Here is a 24,791-nt window from a genome sequence, read left to right as displayed (position 1 = left end):
AATTCTGACTTCAACTTTATATAACCAATTTTACCATAATGTTGCTGGTCTTTTACTTATTTGTGACCCTGGACCACAAAACAAAATGTTGCAATAGTTACAATGCATTTATCAGTTTTTTGGTTGAGACCAAAAACCTAAACAGATTTATGATTTATAGCCTAAACAATTTTATCTCATAGTTCGTAATAACATATGGTTGCTTATTTCATATCCAATTCAATTTACACAGTAATTGAACTGAACTGAATAAACAGAACCAACATGAGGTGAATAATGGCACTGTTGTCTTTTTTGTTTATGACTGTTCTACTCAAGTAGATGTTTTTCTTTATGAGGTTTTAAAGCTCATAACTCTAATCAAAATTATTGATTAATCTTGAAATTTCAATATTATTGGCAAAAGAAATCGTAATTATTGATATTTCTGTAAAGTTCCTGTGAAGGCGTAGGGGTGTCCCAATTCTCTTTAGCTTGAAGAGGTAGATAGCCCCTCAAATGAAGATTGTTCAGGACCACATGCAAAATCCAGGGGTAAGAAAATTTCTCAGAATACAACAGCCACAACGGCAGGATAGCTGCACCCGGAAGGAGATCCACAAATTAGTGTTTTTTGCCATTATTACAAATTTGTACAACAAACAAGCACAAGTTTTAATATATTCATAACCGGGTTCATGTTTTACCGTGACGTTAAAAAAAAAAAAAAAAAACGCTAAAAGTTCCATTAACCTTCTGACACTCGATGACACTAAAATATTCTGTCAGAAAAGTCTAGTGGCTGGGAATGGGCTTTTTACAGAGTCTGCTATAATGTTCATGTTGTTTTAGGTGTGTTTACATAGAAGAATATGGCCAATGTGTAAATGCACAGTAGTTACAAGCTAATTGCCAGATTGTTATGATAACACAATATATGCCTTCATGATTTCTTGAAGATAAATACCGAAAAATAACGCAACTGGAATAACTACAGCAGTCACGACCGTCTAATCTCAAATGAAACATGAGATTGCGATGACATATGATGACGTGTGCAGGAATTGTAGTGCTGTCCCAATTCTTAGGGGTAAATTTTGAAGCCCTTCCCCTTCAGACTCGGTTTTAAGGGGCATGGGGAAGGGGTAGGGGTACAAAAATAAAATTGGGATTGGGCATTAGACGCATAGTTTTTGTAGTTTGATCCAAAGTAACCTCTGAAATCTTAATCAGAGGTTCTGTATAGGTCAGAATAGGGCTGGGCGATTAATCGAAAAGTGATGGAAATCGACATTCAGAACCTATTATCGATCTTATTTTTCCAGGTCAATTTTATCAATTAATTTCCCCACCGCATGTGGAGTCATGTGACCCCGATCTGTTAAGCCTTGATTTTTACTTCTGCGGTCACTATTTTGTTTTCAAAAGTGAAAGTTGTTTATTTTCACTTCTTTATAGGTAATGTGTGTTTTAATTTCTGTTGTTCAGCGTTGATGTTCAATAAAAAATCATAGATTGTAGAAAGTGTGTGTTTACTTAAATTACTTTAAAATCAAGTAATGCACAGTCATTTAAAAATCTCTCAGTTGTAATATGTGAGCATATACTTGTCAGTGAACTGAGGGCAAAAAAATAAAATAAATAAAAGAATCGTTTATTAATTATAGTTGAGTTCAAATTAATCGAGATTTTAATTTTAGGCCAAATAGCCCTGCCCTAGGTCAGAATACACTAATTATGCCTCAAAATATTGAAAACTGGGTGACGCGGTTGTGCAGTAGGTATTGTTGCTCACAGCAAGAAGGTTGCTGGTTTACATTTACATTTTACATTTAGTCATTTAGCAGACGCTTTTATCCAAAGCGACTTACAAATGAGGACAAGGAAGCAATTTACACAACTATAAGAGAAACAATGAATAAGTGCTATAGGCAAGTTTCAGGTCTGTAAAGTCTAAGAAGGAAAGTATTAGTAGTATTAGGTTTTTTTTTTTTTCGAGGTTTGAGCCTCGGCTGTGTCAGTTGGCGTTTCTGTGTGGAGTTTGCATGTTCTGCACAAGTCCAAAGACATGCGGTACAGGTGAATAGGGTAAGCTAAATTGTCTGTAGTGTATGTGTGTGAATGAGTGTGTATGGATGTTTCCCAGTGATAGGTTGCAGCTGGAAGGGCATCCGCTGTGTAAAAAAACATGCTGGATAAGTTGGCGGTTTATTCCTCTTTGGCGACCCCAGATTAATAAAGGGACTAAGCCGAAAATAAAATGAATTTATTTATAAATAAATTTGATTTATAAATTTGATTTAATTTAAATAAATACATACATTTAATTCACTGAAGCTAACACCCCCGATCGTCAATGTATAATGTATAATTCAAACTTTGTCCCATCCTACACAGCAATAAAAAGCTAATTTATTTCACCTTTCATCTCAATATCCAATAAAAATGTCACTTATGACTGGTTTTGATGTCCATGGTTACATAAAAAATAATAATAATCACGTTATAATAATAGCCTTTATAACATGGACATTTTTACTTATCTAACTTAAACAAAAAAGTTGATTTATAGACCTTTCAAGAACCCATTACAAAAATCCAGAAATTCCAACCTCATCCAGTTATACTCAGAAGAGAAAGGGAGAGGGAGATCTCATCCCAACCTCTCATCATCTGATGCTCATTCATCCTCCTCCACCAGCGAGACCTTAATGAGAATGCCGCGATAACGGACAACCATTGTTGTTTCACCGCTCTCCTCCATGAGTACATCATCTGTTCACCTCTGGATGTGTAAATGGTTCTCTTTCTTCAGCGGTTACCGCCACATATAGCAGTAATGTTTCCATTTCTGAAGTGCCGTTCGTGATGTTCCCGCGTTTGGAATAAAATAGCGCGCAAACCGAAACTGAGGGAATAAAGCATGACGATGAAGAGACAGCACGTTTAAATCAAGACATATCCACGGGGATCTGCAAAAGGTAGGTGTCCAGGGTCACTGTTCCATTCGCAAAACATATAACGTTACAGTCAATATAGACACGCAAATGATGTAATATTGATTATTATAATGCATATTTGAGCGGAACATGCTTGCACAACTAAACCTCTTTTTAACTGCTTCAGTGGATAGTGTTTAATGCGATATAAAATTTACTTGTTCTTTCAGTATGCTGTAGGAAGTGAACATTCAGACGTGAAGATATCAATGGCTTCAGTTAACACAATTCAACATTATCAGATGTGACATATCGCCCACAGAGCTCACATTACAGACATCATAGGCTATTTTGAACACCTACACGACTGCAGTCAACTATTCATTACTGCAAATGTCCTTTATTAAGCTGCTTCATTTGTATTTAGCGATTCAGTGGCAGCACGGTGTAGAGAAACGCTAACACGTTATGTCACTTTATCGGTGTACTATTGAGGCATTAAGATTATTAACAATAAAAGAATATTATCATCAGCTTCTTCCTTCAGCTGACTCTAGTAAATGGATGCGTTTAGCCATCATCTGCCTGACAGTCAGTATTAATAGACCAGGGGAGTAAAAGTGGTTTACATGGGCACAGTACTAAGAGATAATAGATATACATGCATAATTAATCGAGAGCTGCACGCAAATGAGCCTATTCAGTTTGTCTCCTGTCGTTTTCATATTATCAACATTTCATGTAAGCCTACTGGGTTACATTAGTCACCAAAGTGATTTTGCTTTTACTTAATTTGATTGACTATAGGCTAACACTTCACATTTGGATGTTTTATGGCTGAATCTTTTATTTAGTGTAATCCCAACATTACATTCACTCTACATTTCCTCCCTCTTATTATTTAGAGGACATATTTATTTCATGCTAGAAAGTGCTGGTTCTGTAACCAAAACATTGTGTACACACTTTTCTCTTCAAAAGTTTGCAAACGTAACTACATATCTATTCGCATCTGTTATTTTAAATTGTTTTGTCATAATGTCTATCGTAGATTTCTGTTGTGAAGAGATCAAAAAATAAATCTTTGTGTATTCGGTGTCTTAATTCAAGTTTTAGAAACATCAAGAAGAGATGCGATCACTTTATGAAAAGAACAGATTTAGGCATTTATTTACAAATGTATTTTTAAAGTCTTTAAATTCGGCCACAGAAACTCAAGCATGCCTGCTTGACTTGACAACCAATGAGGTTCATTCGTGCATGTCTCATTTGCACATTGTGCATCAGGAAGGTATGGCTGAAATCCAAAATTAAATCTAGTTTTCATATGAAGAGATTGTGTCACTTCAGAAGACTTAAACACATTTGATAAATATTGTTTTAATCGAGAGATCTCTATTTTTAATGTTTAAAATATAGAACATGATAGAGCAGCACGGTGGCTTAGTGGTTAGCAGTGTTGCCTCACAACAAGGTTACTGGTTCGAGTCCTGGCTGTGTGGAGTTGTTCGCATGGGCTCCCCCACAGTCCAAAGACATGCAGTATAAGTGAGTTGGATTAACTAAAATTGGCCGTAGAGTATAAGTTTAAATACAGGCCTGTGGGGGGGTCGGGTGGTTTGGAGGACCTACCCCTCACAGACAAAGGTCCAGAATTTGTCCTGTACATGAGCTCATTTATCCTATTTTGACTGCTATGCCATCATAAATAGTGCATATAGCTCATCGAAAAAGGTTTTGAGGCCAAGTGGAATCCTCTGTTGGCAGTGTGACTTCAGCTAGTCAGTTTTGGCCAATGGTAACAATTATCCAGCTGTGCAAGAAAACATACAATCTGATGTAAGTGAAGTTATCTTTCGCTACTGTACTGCTTTTAAATAGAGAAAATATTTTACAAGTAACTTTTATTCTAAATTTTGGACCTTATTCTTGAAACAAAAAATGACCAATAAAAAGGTGTGAAGAACCAAAAGCTGCCCATATTAAAATTCACTTGAATTCTTTTTTGGCTATTGCTGTTATCCATACATTTTCAAATGTAATTTTTACAAGAAAGGCTAGAAAAATTGTAAATTTGTAAATTATGTATATTATTATTATTATTATAATTATTACTTTTATTATTATTATGTAAATAATGCTTATATTGTCACTAAAAATGCTTCTCAAAATTAAATAAATTCAGAGTATAGCGTATTTTTTTGAGAAAAAAAAGAACCACCCTCTTCACCAGGCTGTCTACGGGCCTGGAATGTGAGAGTGTATGGGTGTTTCCCAGTACTAGGTTGTGGCTGGAAGGGCATCTGCTCCATAAAACATATGCTGGAGTAGTTGGCGGTTCATTCCGCTGTGGCAACCCTTGATAAATATGGGACTAAACCAAAGGCAAATGAATGAATGGAACATGGTATGTTTCATTGTAGTTTTCCCATGTGACAAGGGGGTACACGCTTTCTAACAGTTAGTCAATGGATGTGTGCTTAGTTTAAAGTTTTACTAGAATGGAAGAAGCAGTATGTAGTATAATCTTTAAGTGTACAGACACCATGCTATACGCTTCATAAATCAGTAAACGGCGCCAATGGTTTTATTTTAAACCATGCATAATTAGAGACTATTACAGGTAGGGTACATTATGCACCGATACTGTAATACTACAAAATAAATGTCGTTTGTTTTACATTTTAATGTACATAAGAAGTTATGAAAGATGACAAGGCTTTAATTAAAGTTATCGTGGTTTTATTTATTTATTTATTTTTTGTTTTAACATTATTTATACAATGTGTAATTTTCTTTAACCTTAAATTATATTCAAATTAGGTTGAGGGCAAGATTGGGAAAAAAAAGGGCTTTTTCAAATTGCATATTAGTTTTTCCCTTGATAATGATAATTAGGCAATATGTGGGGGGCATTCCTGTCCCTTTCTCATGCCCTTCACTTGCTAACTTCCTTCCATCTTGTTCCCTCAGATATACATCATTGATTACATCACACAAGTGTTCTTTACTCGCAGCACATCTGAATAGGTTTTAAGAGCCCCTTTTATGCATTATTAACGCTCGTATTTTGGTTTTGGGGGTCTCCAACAACAGGCTGATATGCATGTAAGGTCAAAAAACACATTCATCCCTTCATTTTCTTTTCGGCTTAGTCCCTTTTAATAATCAGGGGTCAAACCGGAGCACCCGGAGGAAACCCACACCAACATGGATAGAACATGCAAACTTCACACAGAAATGCCAACTGACCGAGGAGGGGCTCGAACTAGCCACCTTCTTGCTGTGAGGCATTCCCACTGCACCACTGTGACGCCCACTTTCATTGTCTTATAATATGCATTTATTTTTACCTAATTATCACAACAACTCCAATATAATTTGTTCAACGATTCATTGGTTCCCTAACCCCTCATTAGCGTGATGCTAATCTTCGCTGATTGGTCCAATGACCCAGTCTGTTGCGAATGGTCAACTGGGTTTAGCACGAGACAGAGAGAAATGCCCACCTTATCAACATTGTTGAAGTACTTAGCGTGCAGTGTATGTGTGAGTCCAATGCAGGAGTGCATTAAAGGTGCAGTAGGTGAACTGCTTAAATGCTAACCGGTTAGCATAGTATCTTTCAAATACAAGCCCTCACCTGTCGCCCAAAGCCACGCCTCCTGAAATTGCAAACGCACGCATAAAAGATGACAGAGATCCACAAGATAATATCATTTGCCAGTTAGAAAACTTTATAGCACTTTATTAACCAGTAAAACCTTAACCAAAAGTAAAATCAACGACACACATTCAGCATTAATCCACACAGTGAACAAAAGCTGAACTATTTTGAAACTTGACCGCCGCACGTGTGTAGGAACAGTTGACGGTGGCCATAGCAATGACAAATGGGCAGAGGATCACATGCCGCACATGACTTTAGACGCGTTATGTGAAAATAAAGAGTTAACCATATACAGCAGGACTCAAAATTAATCTTTTTGCTTGGAAGCACCGGTGCTCCTAACTTTCACCTGCTTGTAATCTGTCATTGACAACATTTTAGACCATTTGTTTTCACTGGTAAAATTAGAATTTTGTCATTATCAGATTCCTTCTTGCATTATATTCAACATTATATATAGGCTAGGGTTGTTATACTGACACAGTAAACATTTATTTTCATGCACAACACTTTGTGACATTTTTGGGTGAATTATAACAAATACAGTATGTTACACTTTTAACGTTGTTTGAAGGTGTCAATGTTGCTGTGAAGACTTGTGCGACTGCCTTGCTTTTCTCCTGACCTTTAAAACACAATTGGCTGAATCGTAGAAAAAGCTGAATTACGATCTTGTGTAGGGTCAAATCGAGATTGTGATCTTTTTTCGATTAATCGTGCAGCCCTTGTTTGGTTTTTATTATCATTATTTATTTTTTAACTTTTTTATTTTAGCTTTTTTTTATATATATATTTATATATAAATTCACATTTTGTTTAGAGAAAAAACTTACTGCACAAACTCCAAAAAAAGACCTCAGCTGTGAAGCATGGTGGATGAAGTATTAGGATTTGACACTACTTTACTGCCTCAGGTACAGGACACATTGCAGTCACTGAAGGAACATTGCATTTAAAAGTATGTTAGGATGGCGAGGCAGTGGCGCAGTAGGTAGTGCTGTCGCCTGCCAGGAAGAAGGTCGCTGGTTCGAGCCTCGGCTCAGTTGGCGTTTCTGTGTGGAGTTTGCATGTTCTCTCTGCCTCCACGTGGGTTTCCTCTGGGTGCTCCGGTTTCCCCCACAGTCCAAAGACATGCGGTACAGGTGAATTGGGTAGGCTAAATTCTCCGTAGTGTATGAGTGTGTGTGTGGATGTTTCCCAGAGATGGGTTGTGGCTGGAAGGGCATCCGCTGCGTAAAAACTTACTGGATAAGTTGGCGGTTCATTCCGCTGTGGTGAACCTGGATTAATAAAGGGACTAAGCCGACAAGAAAATGAATGAATGATGGCAGCGAGAAGAAAGAACAACGTCAAATTTACTGTCCCGCCTCATACACTGCATTACAAACGCCTCAATTAATAATTTATTATTTGTAATTTGATGAAGAGATGATATAATCCATACATAAATGCAAATAAACATATGTAAAAATGAAAGTATCAAAAACTTTAAAGTATTTAAGATGCTGATAATCATTAAACATGTCATAACATCGTGAAAAGTTTTCATTCAGCATTCAAATGCCTTACCATTGTTAGCAGTGATGTTCTGCTCCTCTAAATTAATGCCTGAGGGTAACATGAAATGAAAAGTTCACAGAGAGAGTGTTCAAAGAACAGTATAAACACTTTAGGTTGTGCTGAATATTTTTGTTTGCCAGAGTGTTGCAAATTAATTTACAAAAATTATGTTTTTGTTATACAGTGAAGGAAGCACTATCTATTGTACCCTTGGCTCTGCTCACAGGTCTGCTTATTGTCAGACATTCTCTCTTTAATTATGTTTTGGAAACTTGCTCAACATAGCAATTATGTGCAAAGTGTTTCCACTGTAGACGTTTTATACTCCAGCAGACATGTTCTGCTGCTCATTCTGCCGAACGAGATCAATATGACATGCCAATTTCAACCTAAAGTCTCCTCTTTTAATGAGCTTGTGTTGGTGAAGTCATAATAAGTGGTAAAAATAATATAAGTTAGAACTTTACAGACAGTCATCGCAAATTAAAATTGCATCAGACATCCTTGCTGTCTTTCTAATTGTGATGTACCTGATGTGTCTGATTTGCAAATGACATTTTGTGTCAAGTGAGTCAACAAGTTTGCAAATACTCAACTGCAAAATGAGGGCTGTGAACTACAGAACTGTAAATGAATAACAGCTTAAATTTAGTTTTGTTCCTCACACCATTAGGTTTCAGGAGACTTAGGGACAGATTTACCAATAGCCTTGCACCAGCACAAACCCTTTTAAAGACACACATAGGGCTGTGGGATATGACAAAAATCTCACATCATGATTATGATGTACTCACTGGCCACTTTATTAGGTATACCTTACTTGTACAGGGTTGGACCCTCTTTTGCCTTCAGAACTGCCTTAATCCTTCTTGGCATAGATTCAACAAGGTACTGGAAATATTCAGAGATTTTGGTCTTTATTGACATGATAGCATCACGTAGTTGCTGCAGATTTGTCAGCTGTACATCCATGATGCGAATCTCCCGTTCCACCACATCCCAAAAGTGCTCTGTTGGATTGAGACCTGGTGACTGTTGAGGCCATTTGAGTACAGTGAATGGGCCCTAAGGGTGCTTTCACACCTACACTTTTGTTTCGGAACGTGTCTCGATTGCCCAGTTAGCGCGGTTCGTTTGGCATATGTGAACAGGGCAATCGCGCTCTGTTCCGCGGCAAAGTAATCGCTCCGAGATTGCTTGAATGAAGTGGTCTCGGCTCGATTGAAACGAACCCTGGAGTGGTTCGATTACAGTGAGAAAGCGATTCGATCCGAGCGCGGTTATATCACAGAGTTTTATGGATATGTAATAGGCATACGATTATATGAAGAGAGAATTATGATTATGGCGGGAAGTTTCGCGAGTCTCCGGATGCCCGCAAACGAGTGATGATCTCCCGGTAATCTCGCGTCTCCCTCCCGGTCCTCAAATAGGCTACGTCGCACTCACTTCTCACCCCTCCCCACCGCATCTCTCCTCAGACACATCACGCGCGCACACTGTCAATCACTATCAAACCACCACCTTTCCTGACAGCTTAGCGGGACGCTGCAAAATAAACCCTGACACTCTGACCAATGTAAGGAGAGTTTACTAGCACGTGACTTGTTTTAGCTCTTTTGGTCCGATTAGAAACTTTGCAGTGTGAAAGCGAACCGCTCCAAGAGCAAAGAGCAACAATTTAACAATTGTAATCTCTGTTTCGGAACAACTGAATCGATTCACTGGTGTGAAAGCACCCTAAGGGTGCCAAGAAAGTATCCCCCACACCATTACACCACCACCAGCCTCAACCGTTGATCCAAGGCAGGATGTATCCATGCATTCATGTTGTTGATGCCAAATTCTGACGCTACCGTCTGAATGTCGCAGCAGAAATCGAGACCCATCAGACCAAGCAACGTTTTTCCAATCTTCTATTGGCCAATTTTGGTGAGCCTGTGTAAATTGTAGCATCAGTTTCCGGTTCTTAGTTGACAGGAGTGGCACCCGGGGTGGTCTTCTGCTGCTGTAGCCCATCCGCCTCAAGGTTGGACGTGTTGTGCGTTCGGAGATGCCCTTCTGCATACCTCGATTGTAGCAAGTGGTCATTTGAGCTACTGTTGCCTTTCTATCAGCTGGAACCAGTCTGGCCATTCTCCTCTGACATCAACAAGGCATTTGCACCCACAGAACTGCCGCTCTCTGGATATTTTCTCTTTTTGGGACCATTCTCTGTAAACCCTAGAGATGGTTTTGTGTGAAAACCCCCTTAGATCAGCAGTTTCTGAAATACTCAGACCAGCTCGTCTGCCATCAACAACCATGCCGTGTTCAAAGTCACTTAAATCACCTTTTTTCCCCATTCTGATGCTCGGTTTGAACTGCAGCAGGTCATCTTGACCATGTCTACGTGACTAAATGGTTTTAGTTGCTGCTATGTGATTGGCTGCTTAGGCATTTGAGTTAACAAGCAGTTGGACAGATGTGCTTAATAAAGTGGCCATTGAGTGTACATTAACCACATGTGAATGATTATTTCTTTTTCATATTTTACTACTCTGTATCCTTTATTTAAAACTTCAGTGCGAATACTTAATTTAAAAAAATGCGGAAATATAAAAAAAGTATGAATAAAATATAGAACAAATCATTACAGTTCCAACATTTGCATAATAAGACAAAGAAAATCTTCCCCTGGTGCTGTTAAACATGTTTCTGTTTGTTCCTCATAATGCCATGTAATATTGTGCTCGTATAAATGATGACAAAGTTTTACCATAAACATAGTATTAATGTCATTCATTCATTTTCCTTTGGCTTTGTCCCTTTATTCGTCAGGGGTCGCCACAGCAGAATGAACCACCAGCTTATCCAGCATATGTTTTACACAGTTAATGCCCTTCCAGCTGCAACCCAGCAGTGGGAAACATCCATACACACTCATTTACAAATACACTATGGTCAATTTAGTTTATTCAATTCACCTACTGTATACCTAATGCAGGAGTGTCCAAACTCAGTTCTGGAGGGCCGGTGTACTGGACAGTTTATCTCCAACTCGCTTCAACACACCTGCCAGGAAGTTTCTAGTATATCTAGTAAGAGCTTGGTTAGCTGGTTCAGGTGTGTTTGATTAGGATTAGAGCTAAACTCTCCTGGACACCGGCCCTCCAGAACCAAGTTTGGACACTCCTGACCTAATGTCTTTTGACTGTACTCATATGAACACAGGGAAAACAATGTATTAATGTTTTAATTTTGTCCATATGATATATGTTTTGTCAAATTGCACAGCCTTGGACAGTGCAAAAAACTAGCAATGAAAAGGCATGGACACTTTAATTATGAAAATATAGATGTCGTAAGTGTCAATTTGGGAAATCGAGATGTGTTCATCATTTAAACAGAAAAATGCTTTGTTAGGATAGGACAATATTTAGCTAAGATACAACTTTTACAATATCTAAAATCTGAAAGTGAAAAAAAAACATATATATATACATGAATATATATATATATATATATATATATATATATATATTAGGGTTGTAACAATATACCGGTATGATGGTTTACCACGATTTGAACGTGCACGATTATCATACCATGAACAATTGCATATCAACGGTTTTAACCCTTAAAGACTGAGACAGCCGCCCGCGGCTAAAAATAAGTATTGCTCTTAAATGTTTAATAACTTTTGATCCGCTGATCCGATTCATACAATTCAAAGATTGGCATAAAGAAGATAATCTCAGCTTTCCAGTGCTGTATCACATAACAATTTCAGAGGCTCCGGAATCAGTGCGGTTACGTCATCAACATTTGACAACGCTGATTTGACAAAGAAACGCTCGTCACTGTGTCTCCGGACAAATCAGACATGATACATTGATGCATTGTCCCTCCTCCATGCCCAGATTGGTTCAAACTCGCTATATCACAACCAATAAGCATAGGTTTCGCTTTTGTTTGTGGACCAAGCTTTTTGAACAACACGGAATGAGAGAAAGGCATACATTTATGCGCGGCTAAATAAAACGCAAAAAAAAAAGTTTTTCATGAAATAATTCTCATACTAAGTACTTTTGCATGCACAGCAGCACAGAAACATGACAAAACAGTGACACAGCAAAGACGAACTGCTGCCCTTGCTGTTTTCAAAAGACGCAAATGAAGATGCAGCTGTTTGTCTGCATTGCAGACAACCATATCCAAATCGATAGACAACCATATCCATGCTGGCACATAAAACCTAAGGATGTTCCATATTGAATCTAGTTTCGTTATGTAACTATTTATAGTATAGTAAATATTTATATTTATTTTTTACTGAGTATTTGCTCCATGTTTATTTGGACTTTATTTGGACTTTGACACATTATTTATTATTTTCTTATTTTTATTTGTTAATTGTAAGTGGTGTTGTTTATAGTAACTAAAAATATATTATTTGGAAAAAGTCAAATTTGCTTCACTGTTCTATTATTTTGTAACATTTGTAACATACCGTATACCGCGAAACCGTCAAACCGTGGTATTGTTTTAGACGATTATCATACCGTGAAAAATTCATACCGTTACAACCCTAATATATATATATATATATATATATATATATATATATATATATATATTCAAATATATATATGAGCAATATCACACTTGTAGCAGTGTGCTATGGCTGTATAGCAGCACTAGGAGGCATACTTAGCGCCCCACCAGTGCTGATATACAGCCATAGCACACTGCTACGAGTGTGATATTGCGTTTATACAACAGTTCGACGGCACAATCTTGTACATAAAAAAGAAAATCAAACACAGAGAGTCTAAAACCCTTTTGTATTAGGAACTACTTTCTTCCGCCATTCATTCACATCTGCAGCTGACATCAGAACAGCAGAAGCCATTACTAATTCACCAACGTCACGTTAGAGCTAGTATTTGAATTATTCTCTATAGCGTAATGTGAAGCAGCGCTTTTAGTGTGTGACCCCCTTAAGGTGATGACAAAACAGCAAATTTTTGCTCACATTTTAAGATTATAAGGATAAACATGACATGAAATGTCATCCATCTACAGAGATGTCTCACCAGACTGCTGTTGTGTTTGCGATGGGGAGGGACAAGGCTGAATCCAGCTTCTTATTCACAGCTTCTTATTGACTCTATCCGGTCCACTTTAAAAACCACGAGGCTTCTGTTTTTCTGCTTTTTATTCACGCTCAAGAGAACACACTGAGCAAAGACTTATTATGCAGTTCTGGTGCCAACTTGTGGACAGACAACTTAAACAGTCTTTGGCCGCTGACGAGCTCTCAGAAATTGTAAATATTTTAAAATAGGCTCTATTCTTACAAACAAACTGCATAGTTGTAATGTAAACAAACACTTTCTCAACTAAAAGAGCCTCAAATTTGCATTTTGTTGTCAAACAACAGTAATATTTGTCAAACTGTAGCGTCTCTGCTTGTTGCATATGTGGGCGGAGTAATACACAAAGGTGAAATGTGAAGAGGCCTTTGTGTGATGTGTGACACAATATTGCACGGTTATCAGCCAATCAGATTCAAGAACCAGACAGATCTATTGCGGCATATATATATATATATATATATATATATATATATATATATATATATATATATATATATATATATATATATATATATATATATATTAGGGATGTAACGGTATTGTAAATACCGTCATACCGCAATATTAATTTTTTTCGATATTACCGAAGTCGCATGACTCGGTAAAACTATAGGTCTTCTGAGAAAATTTGCTCAGGCGAATGAAGCGAACGGGAGGTAGCTTAAACTACATTTCCCATCAGCCCAGGCGTGGCCATAATCCTTTGCGGTCTGCTGTCGCTACAGATCCAGTAATGCGGAAATGGAGTGTGCTGCTAGTAGCGGAGATGAAAAAAAGATGGAAATGATCGAATCTAAAGCGGGTGTTGTCGCCGCGCGCGTACTGAATAGCAGTGTTGTCGCGCGCGTTCTGATCAGCTGTGTTGTCGCGAGCGTATTGAAAAGCGCCGAGGGGGGGTTGAGGGCGCATTCTCAAGAGCGGTGTTGTCTACTGAAGGGCTGGACGGAGGTTGTGTCGCGTCGCGGGGGCACTTTTGATCGATTTGGAAGGGCATTTTCTATCCAAGACTAAAAAGGGCATGTGCACTGCACAGGTTGAGCCCTATGTGTGCACGTGCCTGCAAGTTGGTGAATACGACTAATAGCAGTCATGGGGACTGCAGAAACACAGCACACTGTTCAGATTGATGCAGACATTGACTTGTACCGCAAAGAGACCTCTATCTCACTCATGGTTTGTCTTCTCAAGTGGGGGAAAGACAATGCACGTTACCCACTGCTGTCAACATGGGCCAAGTCATATCTCTGTCCCAGAATCCTCAGTCCCAAATGAGAGGGGTTTTTTCTGTTGCAGGGGACATTGTAAATACCCAGAGATACCAGCTTTTACCAGATTATAGTTATATGATAATTTTCCTTTAAACCCATCTCTATCTAAGTGAGTGAGTGATTAAATGTTGAATGTGATGAGTTTTCAACACTACTAAATTGAAACTTAATTTTTTTACAGGGTTTAATAATTTTTTGTTATTAAAATTAAAGTTCCTGTTTCAAAGCTTACAGATAGATGACTAATTTGTATGTCATTGACACTTTTGGCACTTTTTTGGAGTATTTTCATAAGTTTTGTTTTTTCCTGTAAATGATTCAATAAATACCGTACCGTGACATTCATACCGAGGTATTACCGTACCGTGAAATTCTGATACCGTTACATCCCTAATATACATATATATATATATATATATATATATATATATATATATATATATATATATATATATATATATTGAGAAAACCGCCAAAATAACTGCTTAGATATGCATATTGCTAACCAAAATTATGTTTTGATATATGTAGAGAAGAAAATCTAAATAAATGTCTTTAATAAAATGTAATTTGGAACTAGTATTCTAATTATTTTATGGCATAAAATAAAAAAAACTATGTATTTTAGCTATTCCTGCAAATATATCAGTGCAACACAACACTGGTTTTGGTGTCCAGTGTCACAGTTGAATTATTCATGCAATGTGATTTACTAAGGTTTCCAGTACTCAGTATGTTGCTATTTGCACCATTATTCAAGCTTTTTGCATCTGTGATGTAATTAGATAGATCCTTTGCGCGTCTCTTGATGGAATACATTGCCCATTATGGAAATGAGCTGTTGTGTCTGTGCTCTTTTATCTAAATCGCTGCCTCGCAGAACTTTACACTCTAATCTGCACTTTTATGAGATTGCGCTCTCAAGAAAATTTGCCATTGTTATTAAATCTGGCCATTAGAAGTCATGACGGTGCTTTAGTACATCTTGGAGCTTAGCATTTTAAGTAGCCGTCCTCTTTGCTTAAATGTTAAAGAACAGATTGGCCATCCAGTTGATCTTTCAGTGATAAATGTGAGTCCGGGGTAGAGGTCTTCTTGGAATTGCAATAGCAATAAACAATTAAAGCTGCAAGCAGCGATGATAGGGACCTCGCACCCGGGCTCATCGCCGCCCGGTGGCCTCAGGATGACAGAGAACAGCGAACAGTAATAATTTAAGCCGATATATAAAAAAATCTGAGAAAATCACAGATTTATGCCAAATTTCCTCCTGTCAGCAGGTGGCGCTATAACTGTGACTCACGATTGGCATGTAGATGTCTTTAGGAGAGGAAACTTATCAACCATGTGAAGTTTCAGGCAGATCGGACATTGTTTGGCTGAGTTATAAGCCAAACTGCCTTTTGTCAGCAGGTGGCGCTATGCCAGACTCAATGTTGTTATGTAGATGTGTTCAGGAGAGGACTTTTATCAAACTTGTGAAGTTTCAGCCAGATCGGACTTTGTGTGGTTGAGTTATACTGCAAACTACCATCTGTCAGCAGGTGGCGCTATAACTGTGACTTAAGATTGGCATGTAGATGTCTTCCGGAGAGGAATCTTATCAACCATGTGAAGTTTCAGGCACATGGGACATTGTATGGCTGAGTTATAAGCCAAACTACCTTCTGCCAGCAGGTGGCGTTATGACTGACTCAATATTATTATGTAGATGTGATTTGGAGAGGACTTTCATCAACCATGTGACATTTTAGGCAGATCTGACATTGTGTGGCCGAGTTACAAGCCAAAATTCCTTCTGCCAGCAGGTGGCGATATGACTCTGACTCAATTTTATTATGTAGATGTGCTCAAGAGAGGACTTTCATCAACCATGTGAAGTTTCAGGCAGATCGGACATTGTGTGGCCGAGTTACAAGCCAAACTACCTTCTGCCAGCAGGTGGCGCTATGACTGACTCAATATTGTTATGTGGATGTGTTCAGGAGAGGACTTTTATCAATCATGTGAAGTTTCAGGCAGATCAGACATTGTGTGGTTGAGTTATAAGTACTTCCTGTTCCATGGCGAAGCGTTGAGGTTTGTCATGCCACCACAGACACGCCCCTCTGCAAAAACTCTAGATCTTCACAATATATCATCGCTAGAGCTTTCAGATGACACCACTCTATTTTGGTGCTGATACGGGAAAGTTTGTGGGAGGAGTTTGTTACAGTGTCAAACATGTCATTTCCTGTGGCCAGCAGGTGGCGCTATAGCTGTAACTGGATATCGGCACGTAAACCTGATCAGGTCAGGACTGTTATTAAATGTGTGAATTTTGAGGCAGATCGAATATTGCATGCCAGAGTTATAAAGACTTCCTGTTTTGTGGCGAATCATCAAAGTTTGCGAGGCCGCCACGGACACGCCCATCGATGAAAACTCTAAAGCTTCGCAATTTAACATCACCAAGGCTTTAAGATGATAAAACCCAATTTTGGTGTTTATCAGATAAAATCCCTAGGAGGAGTTCGTTAAAATACAACGCCTGGAAATGGCAAAAGCGCCACTTTTTCGCCACAGGAAGTTAAAAATATCAGACTTCCTGTTGGGTTTGAGATATGGCTCCAAGAGACTTTTTCGTATGTTTTGCCATGTTTGAGGTGTGTGCCAATTTTTGTGCATGTGCATGATTCGTAGATCGGGGGCTCGTCCATTTAATTTTTCTAGGTGGCGCTGTCGAGTCATTTTGCCACGCCCACTTCAATATTGTTATGTGGATGTGTTCAAGAGATGACGTTTATCAACCATGTGAAGTTTCAGGCAGATCGGACATTGTGTGGTTGAGTTATAAGGACTTCCTGTTCCATGGCGAAGCGTTGAGGTTTGTCATACCGCCACGGACACGCCCCTCTGCGAAAACTCTAGATCTTCACAATATAACATCGCTAGAGCTTTCAGATAACACCACTCAATTTTGGTGTTGATACGATAAAATTTATGGGAGGAGTTTATAACTCCGTAAATCATGTCATTTCCTGTGGCCAGCAGGTGGCGCTGTAACTGTATCTGGATATCGGCATGTAAACGTGTTCAGGTCAGGACGCTTATCAAGCGCGTGAATTTTGAGGCAGATCTGATAATGCATGCCTGAGTTATAACGACTTCCTCTTTTGTGGCAAATCGTCAAAGTTTGCGAGGCCGCCACGGACACGCCCATCGATGAAAACTCTAAAGCTTCGCAATTTAACATCGCCAAGGCCTTTAGATGACAAACCCCAATTTTGGTGTCGATCGGATAAAATCCCTAGGAGGAGTTCGTTAAAATACAACGCCTGGAAATGGCAAAAACGCCACTTTTTCGCCGCAGGAAGTTAAAAATATCTGACTTCCTGTTGGGTTTGAGATATGGCTCCAAGAGACTTTTTCGTATGTTTTGGCATGTTTGAGGTGTGTGCCAATTTTCGTGCATGTGCGTGATTCGTGGATCGGGGGCTCGTCCGTTTAATTTTTCTAGGTGGCGCTGTCGAGTCATTTTGCCACGCCCACTTCCGAAGCCCATAATAAACGTAAATTTTCGCCACTTCTGAGGCGTGTGCAAAGTTTCGTGAGTTTTCGGGCATGTTTAGCCCCTCAAAACCGCGATTCATTCCGCGGAAGAAGAAGAAGAAGAAGAAGAAGAAGAAGAAGAAGAATTAAAGCTGCAAGCAGCGATGATAGGGACCTCGCACCCGGGCTCACCGCCGCCCGGTGACCTTACGATGACAGAGAACAGCGAACAATAATAATTTGAGCCAATACATAAAAAAAGATCTAAGAAAATCACAGATTTATGCCAAACTTCCTCCTGTCAGCAGGTGGCGCTATAACTGTGACTTAAGATTGGCATGTAGATGTCTTCCGGAGAGGAATGTTATCAACCATGTGAAGTTTCAGGCACATGGGACATTGTGTGGCTGAGTTATAAGCCAAACTTCCTTCTGCCAGCAGGTGGCGCAATGACTGACTCAATATTGTTATGTAGATGTGTTTAGGAGAGGACTTTTATCAATCATGTGAAGTTTCAGGCAGATCAGACATTGTGTGGTAGAGTTATAAGGACTTCCTGTTCCATGGCGAAGCGTTGAGGATTGTCATGCCACCACAGACACGCCCCTCTGCAAAAACTCTAGATCTTCACAATATATCATCGCTAGAGCTTTCAGATGACACCACCCAAATTTGGTGTTGATACGGGAAAGTTTGTGGAAGGAGTTTGTTACAGTGTCAACATGTCATTTCCTGTGGCCAGCAGGTGGCGCTATGACTGTAACTGGATATCGGCATATAAACCTTATCAGGTCAGGACTGTTATTAAATGTGTTAATTTTGAGGCAGATCGAATATTGCATGCCTGAGTTATAACAACTTCCTGTTTTGTGGCGAATCATCAAAGTTTGCAAGGCCGCCACGGACACGCCCATCGATGAAAACTCTAAAGCTTCGCAATTTAACATCACCAAGGCTTCAAGATGACAAAACCCAATTTTGGTGTTGATCGGATAAAATCCCTAGGAGGAGTTCGTTAAAATACAACGCCTAAAAATGGCAAAAACGCCACTTTTTCGCCGCAGAAAGTTAAAAATATCCGACTTCCTGTTGGGTTTGAGATATAGCTCCAAGAGACTTTTTCGTATGTTTTGCCATGTTTGAGGTGTGTGCCAATTTTCGTGCATGTGCGTGATTCGTAGATCGGGGGCTCGTCCGTTTAATTTTTCTAGGTGGCGCTGTCGAGTCATATTGCCACACCCACTTCAATATTGTTATGGGGATGTGTTCAGGGGAGGACTTTTATCAATCATGTGAAGTTTCAGGCAGATCGGACATTGTGTGGTTGAGTTAAAAGGACTTCCTGTTCCATGGCGTAGCGTTGAGGTTTGTCATACCGCCACGGACACGCCCCTCTGCGAAAACTCTAAATCTTCACAATATATCATCGCTAGAGCTTTCAGATAACACCACTCAATTTTGGTGCTGATACGATAAAATTTGTGGGAGGAGTTTATAACTCCGTAAATTATGTCATTTCCTGTGGCCAGCAGGTGGCGCTATAACTGTATCTGGATATCGGCATGTAAATGTGTTCAGGTCAGGACGCTTATCAAGCATGTGAATTTTGAGGCAGATCGGATAATGCATGCCTGAGTTATAACGACTTCCTGTTTTGTGGCGAATCGTCAAAGTTTGCGAGGCCGCCACGGACACGCCCATCGACAAAAACTCTAAAGCTTCGCAATTTAACATCGCCAAGGCCTTTAGATGACAAAACCCAATTTTGGTGTCGATCGGATAAAATCCCTAGGAGGAGTTCGTTAAAATACAACGCCTGGAAATGGCAAAAACGCCACTTTTTCGCCGCAGGAAGTTAAAAATATCCGACTTCCTGTTGGGTTTGAGATATGGCTCCAAGAGACTTTTTCGTATGTTTTGGTGTGTTTGAGGCGTGTGCCAATTTTCGTGCATGTGCGTGATTCGTGGATCGGGGGCTCGTCCGTTTAATTTTTCTAGGTGGCGCTGTCGAGTCATTTTGCCACGCCCACTTCCGAAGCCTATAATAAACGTAAATTTTCGCCACTTCTGAGGCGTGTGCAAAGTTGCGTGAGTTTTCGGGCATGTTTAGCCCCTCAAAACCGCGATTCATTCCGCGGAAGAAGAAGAAGAAGAAGAATTAAAGCTGCAAGCAGCGATGATAGGGACCTCGCACCCGGGCTCACCGCCGCCCGGTGACCTTACGATGACAGAGAACAATAATAATTTAAGCCAATATATAAAAAAGATCTAAGAAAATCACAGATTTATGCCAAACTTCCTCCTGTCAGCAGGTGGCGCTATAACTGTGACTTAAGATTGGCATGTAGATGTCTTCCGGAGAGGAAACTTATCAACCATGTGAAGTTTCAGGCACATGGGACATTGTGTGGCTGAGTTATAAGCCAAACTACCTTCTGCCAGCAGGTGGCATTATGACTGACTCAATATTGTTATGTGGATGTGTTCAGGAGCGGACTTTTATCAACCATGTGAAGTTTCAGGCAGATCAGAGATTGTGTGGAGATTGTGTTTTAAGACAAACTACATTCTGCCAGCAGGTGGCGCTATGAAAGACTCAATATTATTATGTAGATGTGTTTAGGAGAGGACTTTCATCAACCATGTGACATTTTATGCAGATCTGACATTGTGTGACCGAGTTACAAGCCAAAATGTCTTCTACCAGCAGGTGGCGCTATGACTCTGTCTCAATAATATTATGTAAATGTGCTCAAGAGAGGACTTTCATCAACCATGTGAAGTTTCAGGCAGATCGGACATTGTGTGGCCGAGTTACAAGCAAAACTACCTTCTGCCAGCAGGTGGCGCTATGACTATGACTCAATATTATAATGTAGATGTGCTCAGAAGAGGACTTATATCAACCATGTGAAGTTTCAGGCAGATCGGACACTGTGTGGCCGAGTTACAAGCCAAACTACCTTCTGCCAGCAGGTGGCGCTATGACTGACTCAATATTATAATGTAGATGTGCTCAGAAGAGGACTTTTATCAATCATGTGAAGTTTCAGGCAGATCAGACATTGTGTGGTTGAGTTATAAGAAATTCCTGTTCCATGGCGAAGCGTTGAGGTTTGTCATGCCACCACAGACACGCCCCTTTGCAAAAACTCTAGATCTTCACAATATATCATCACTAGAGCTTTCAGATGACACCACTCTATTTTGGTGCTGATACGGGAAAGTTTGTGGAAGGAGTTTGTTACAGTGTCAAACATGTCATTTCCTGTGGCCAGCAGGTGGCGCTATAACTGTAACTGGATATCGGCACGTAAACCTGTTCAAGTCAGGACTGTTATTAAATGTGTGAATTTTAAGGCAGATCGAATATTGCATGCCAGAGTTATAAAGACTTCCTGTTTTGTGGCGAATCAAAGTTTGCGAGGCCGCCACGGACACGCCCATCGATGAAAACTCTAAAGCTTCGCAATTTAACATCACCAAGGCTTTAAGATGACAAAACCCAATTTTGGTGTTTATCAGATAAAATCCCTAGGAGGAGTTCGTTAAAATACAACACCTGAAAATGGCAAAAGCGCCACTTTTTCGCCATAGGAAGTTAAAAATATCCGACTTCCTGTTGGGTTTGAGATATGGCTCCAAGAGACTTTTTCGTATGTTTTGCCATGTTTGAGGTGTGTGCCAATTTTTGTGCATGTGCGTGATTCGTAGATCGAGGGCTCGTCCGTTTAATTTTTCTAGGTGGCGCTGTCGAGTCATTTTGCCACGCCCACTTCAATATTGTTATGTGGATGTGTTCAAGAGATGACGTTTATCAACCATGTGAAGTTTCAGGCAGATCGGACATTGTGTGGTTGAGTTATAAGGACTTCCTGTTCCATGGCGAAGCGTTGAGGTTTGTCATACCGCCACGGACACGCCCCTCCGCAAAAACTCTAGATCTCTACAATATATCATCGCTAGAGCTTTCAGATGACACCACTCAATTTTGGTGTTGATACGATAAAATTTGTGGGAGGAGTTTGTTACTCCGTAAATCATGTCATTTCCTGTGGCCAGCAGGTGGCGCTGTAACTGTATCTGGATATTGGCATGTAAACGTGTTCAGGTCAGGACGCTTATCAAGCGTGTGGATTTTGAGGCAGATCGGGTAATGCATGCCTGAGTTATAACGACTTCCTCTTTTGTGGCGAATCGTCAAAGTTTGCGAGGCCGCCACGGACACGCCCATCGATGAAAACTCTAAAGCTTCGCAATTTAACATCGCCAAGGCCTTTAGATGACAAAACCCAATTTTGGTGTCGATCGGATAAAATCCCTAGGAGGAGTTCGTTAAAATACAACGCCTGGAAATGGCAAAAACGCCACTTTTTCGCCGCAGGAAGTTAAAAATATCCGACTTCCTGTTGGGTTTGCGATATGGCTCCAAGAGACTTTTTCGTATGTTTTGGCATGTTTGAGGTGTGTGCCGATTTTCGTGCATGTGCGTGATTCATATATCGGGGGCTCGTCCGTTTAATTTTTCTAGGTGGCGCTGTCGAGTCATTTTGCCACGCCCACTTCCGTGACCCATGATAAACGTAAATTTTCGCCACTTCTGAGGCGTGTGCAAAGTTGCGTGAGTTTTCGGGCATGTTTAGCCCCTCAAAACCGCGATTCATTCCGCGGAAGAAGAAGAAGAATAATAATAAACGGAGCAATTCCAATAGGGCCTTGCACCGTTCGGTGCTCGGTCCCTAATAATAATAAACGGAGCAATTCCAATAGGGCCTACGCACCGTTTCGGTGCTCGGTCCCTAATAATAATAAACGGAGCAATTCCAATAGGGCCTACGCACCGTTTCGGTGCTCGGTCCCTAAATACTAACATGTGCACTAATGTGCCCTGATCTTGGAGAGCTGTGCTTTCTGGAAAACACATCCTGCTAATCAGCACATCTCGCTTAGCTCACTGTAGATGTAGGTCAGCATCACATATTTCTTCTCACAGACACACACACACTAGGTTTGTTTCACTATCTTAGTGAGGACATGCAAAGAATTTCATTGTTTCTATATCAGGTTAGTGATACTGTACATGCCTTAACCCTACCCTTAAACCCAACCCTCACAGAAACAAATGCTAATCATTGGATACTAATGAAAAAAAGTGTTTTGGATGATTTACCGGCATGGACCACGCCACACCTTAAACTTAGGCCCAGTTTACACTAATGCGTTTTAGTTTGAAAACACATAAGTTTTGCTACGGTTACGCCAACCGTCCACACTACGCCGGAGTTCTCGAGCTCCGAAAACGGAGCGTTTCGAAAACGCTGGAGAGGCCGTTTTCATTCTGAAACGCTGCTGCTCCGTCTCAGTGTGGATGATGGAAAACGGAGGCGGGGCTGCTGACATTCGCCTCTCTGATTGGGGCTTTTCCTGAATATTAAGTAGCCTAACACACACAGTTCAGTCCTGCATTTTCTCCGTGTTAGTTTAGACTTCGCATGTTTGATCAAGGCTGCAGTCTCTTCTTCTCAGTTTGATATGGAAAACAGACTATACCGAGGACACGGGTAAATCTTCAAAGGGAACAGTGTACTTTATAACTTCATTCACATCACCCTGGCTACGTTGTTTCACTTTCTCAACAATAAAATGTATACATGATTTAAGGAACTGCCTATTTTCATTTTAATATTAACAACTAAACAGACAGCAGAAATGTTGAGGCGTCGTGCTGCATGAGCGTCATCTTCACTGTGTGGATATTTATAACAAAACGGAGCCGATAACAACTGCCTCCTTTCAATTTCAGTGAAAATAAGAAACACACCCTCTCTTTTGCTGAATATCAGTTTTAATAATCGATAATGGCCATTATAAAAGTATAACATACAATAAGTTTTTACATTATAGGAAATAAAGGCAAGCGATCAGTCAATATACATAATAGGCTACGTGGTTTCATCAATCATTAACTTATCTTTGCGCTCAGCCAAAACACGTTACCTGAGAAAAACGTTACCTGAGATTCTAATGACCAAAGTCAGGGAATATGTCGTTAGATAAAGACAACAAGATGAATGAAATATCCCGTTTAATAAATATAGTGAGATATTAGATCCAGCGGTAGATGCTTGATGAGAAGTCCGACTAGCAGAGCTCTCATCTGGGTAGATGAGATGCAGCGCTTGCCAGAGAGTGTCTGTGTGTTTACGTGATGTGCGTTTTCAGCGTTTTGGTGTGGACGGAGAGCAGTTCAGAAACGCTTAGTAAAACGTGAGTGTGGACGCGGATCGTTTTCATTCTAAAACGCCGTTTTAAAACTAAAACGCACTAGTGTAAACGGGGCCTTAGACTTTATTGTAATGCTGTATAGGGGATGGTGAGGTGGATTTTGTGCTCTTTGGAGTGTGAAGTTAATCTATATATTCAAATTGTATGTGTATAATCTGCTTGTAGACTTGCATACCATTAAAAGAATTAAGGTGCTATGTAGAAAGGGTCATAAAAAGAAGTGGATGAGAAGAGAGCGGGACAAAGCCTGAGTAAACAACTGATGTGTCTCAGGAAATGGATAAGAATAGAGCAACACATGTGTAAACAGATGACAGAGGTGGAATTTGGAGTCAAGAGTTAAACTAGGGGGGTCTTGTGTGATATATGTAGAAATAAGGGAAAAACAGATGACAGAGGTGGAATTTGGAGTCAAGGG

General features: G+C 39.8%; 1 protein-coding gene across 7 annotated transcripts in view; it reads left to right on the top strand.

The window, feature by feature from the left end:
- Positions 1 to 2,661: 2,661 nt before the first annotated feature.
- gpr153 (G protein-coupled receptor 153) overlaps positions 2,662 to 24,791 on the top strand; it is a 93,035-nt gene continuing 70,905 nt past the window's right edge. For all 7 annotated transcript variants that reach the window (XR_012384751.1, XM_068223222.2, XM_068223221.2 and 4 more), the window contains exon 1: positions 2,662 to 2,960. The gene's annotated coding sequence lies outside the window, so the exon portion shown is untranslated. The remainder of the gene's footprint in view (positions 2,961 to 24,791) is intronic.

Source organism: Danio rerio, chromosome 8 (assembly GCF_049306965.1).
Source record: "Danio rerio strain Tuebingen ecotype United States chromosome 8, GRCz12tu, whole genome shotgun sequence".
Lineage (NCBI taxonomy): Eukaryota > Metazoa > Chordata > Actinopteri > Cypriniformes > Danionidae > Danio > Danio rerio.
Note: the sequence above shows the minus strand (reverse complement) of the source record. Positions and strands in the feature narration are given on the sequence as shown.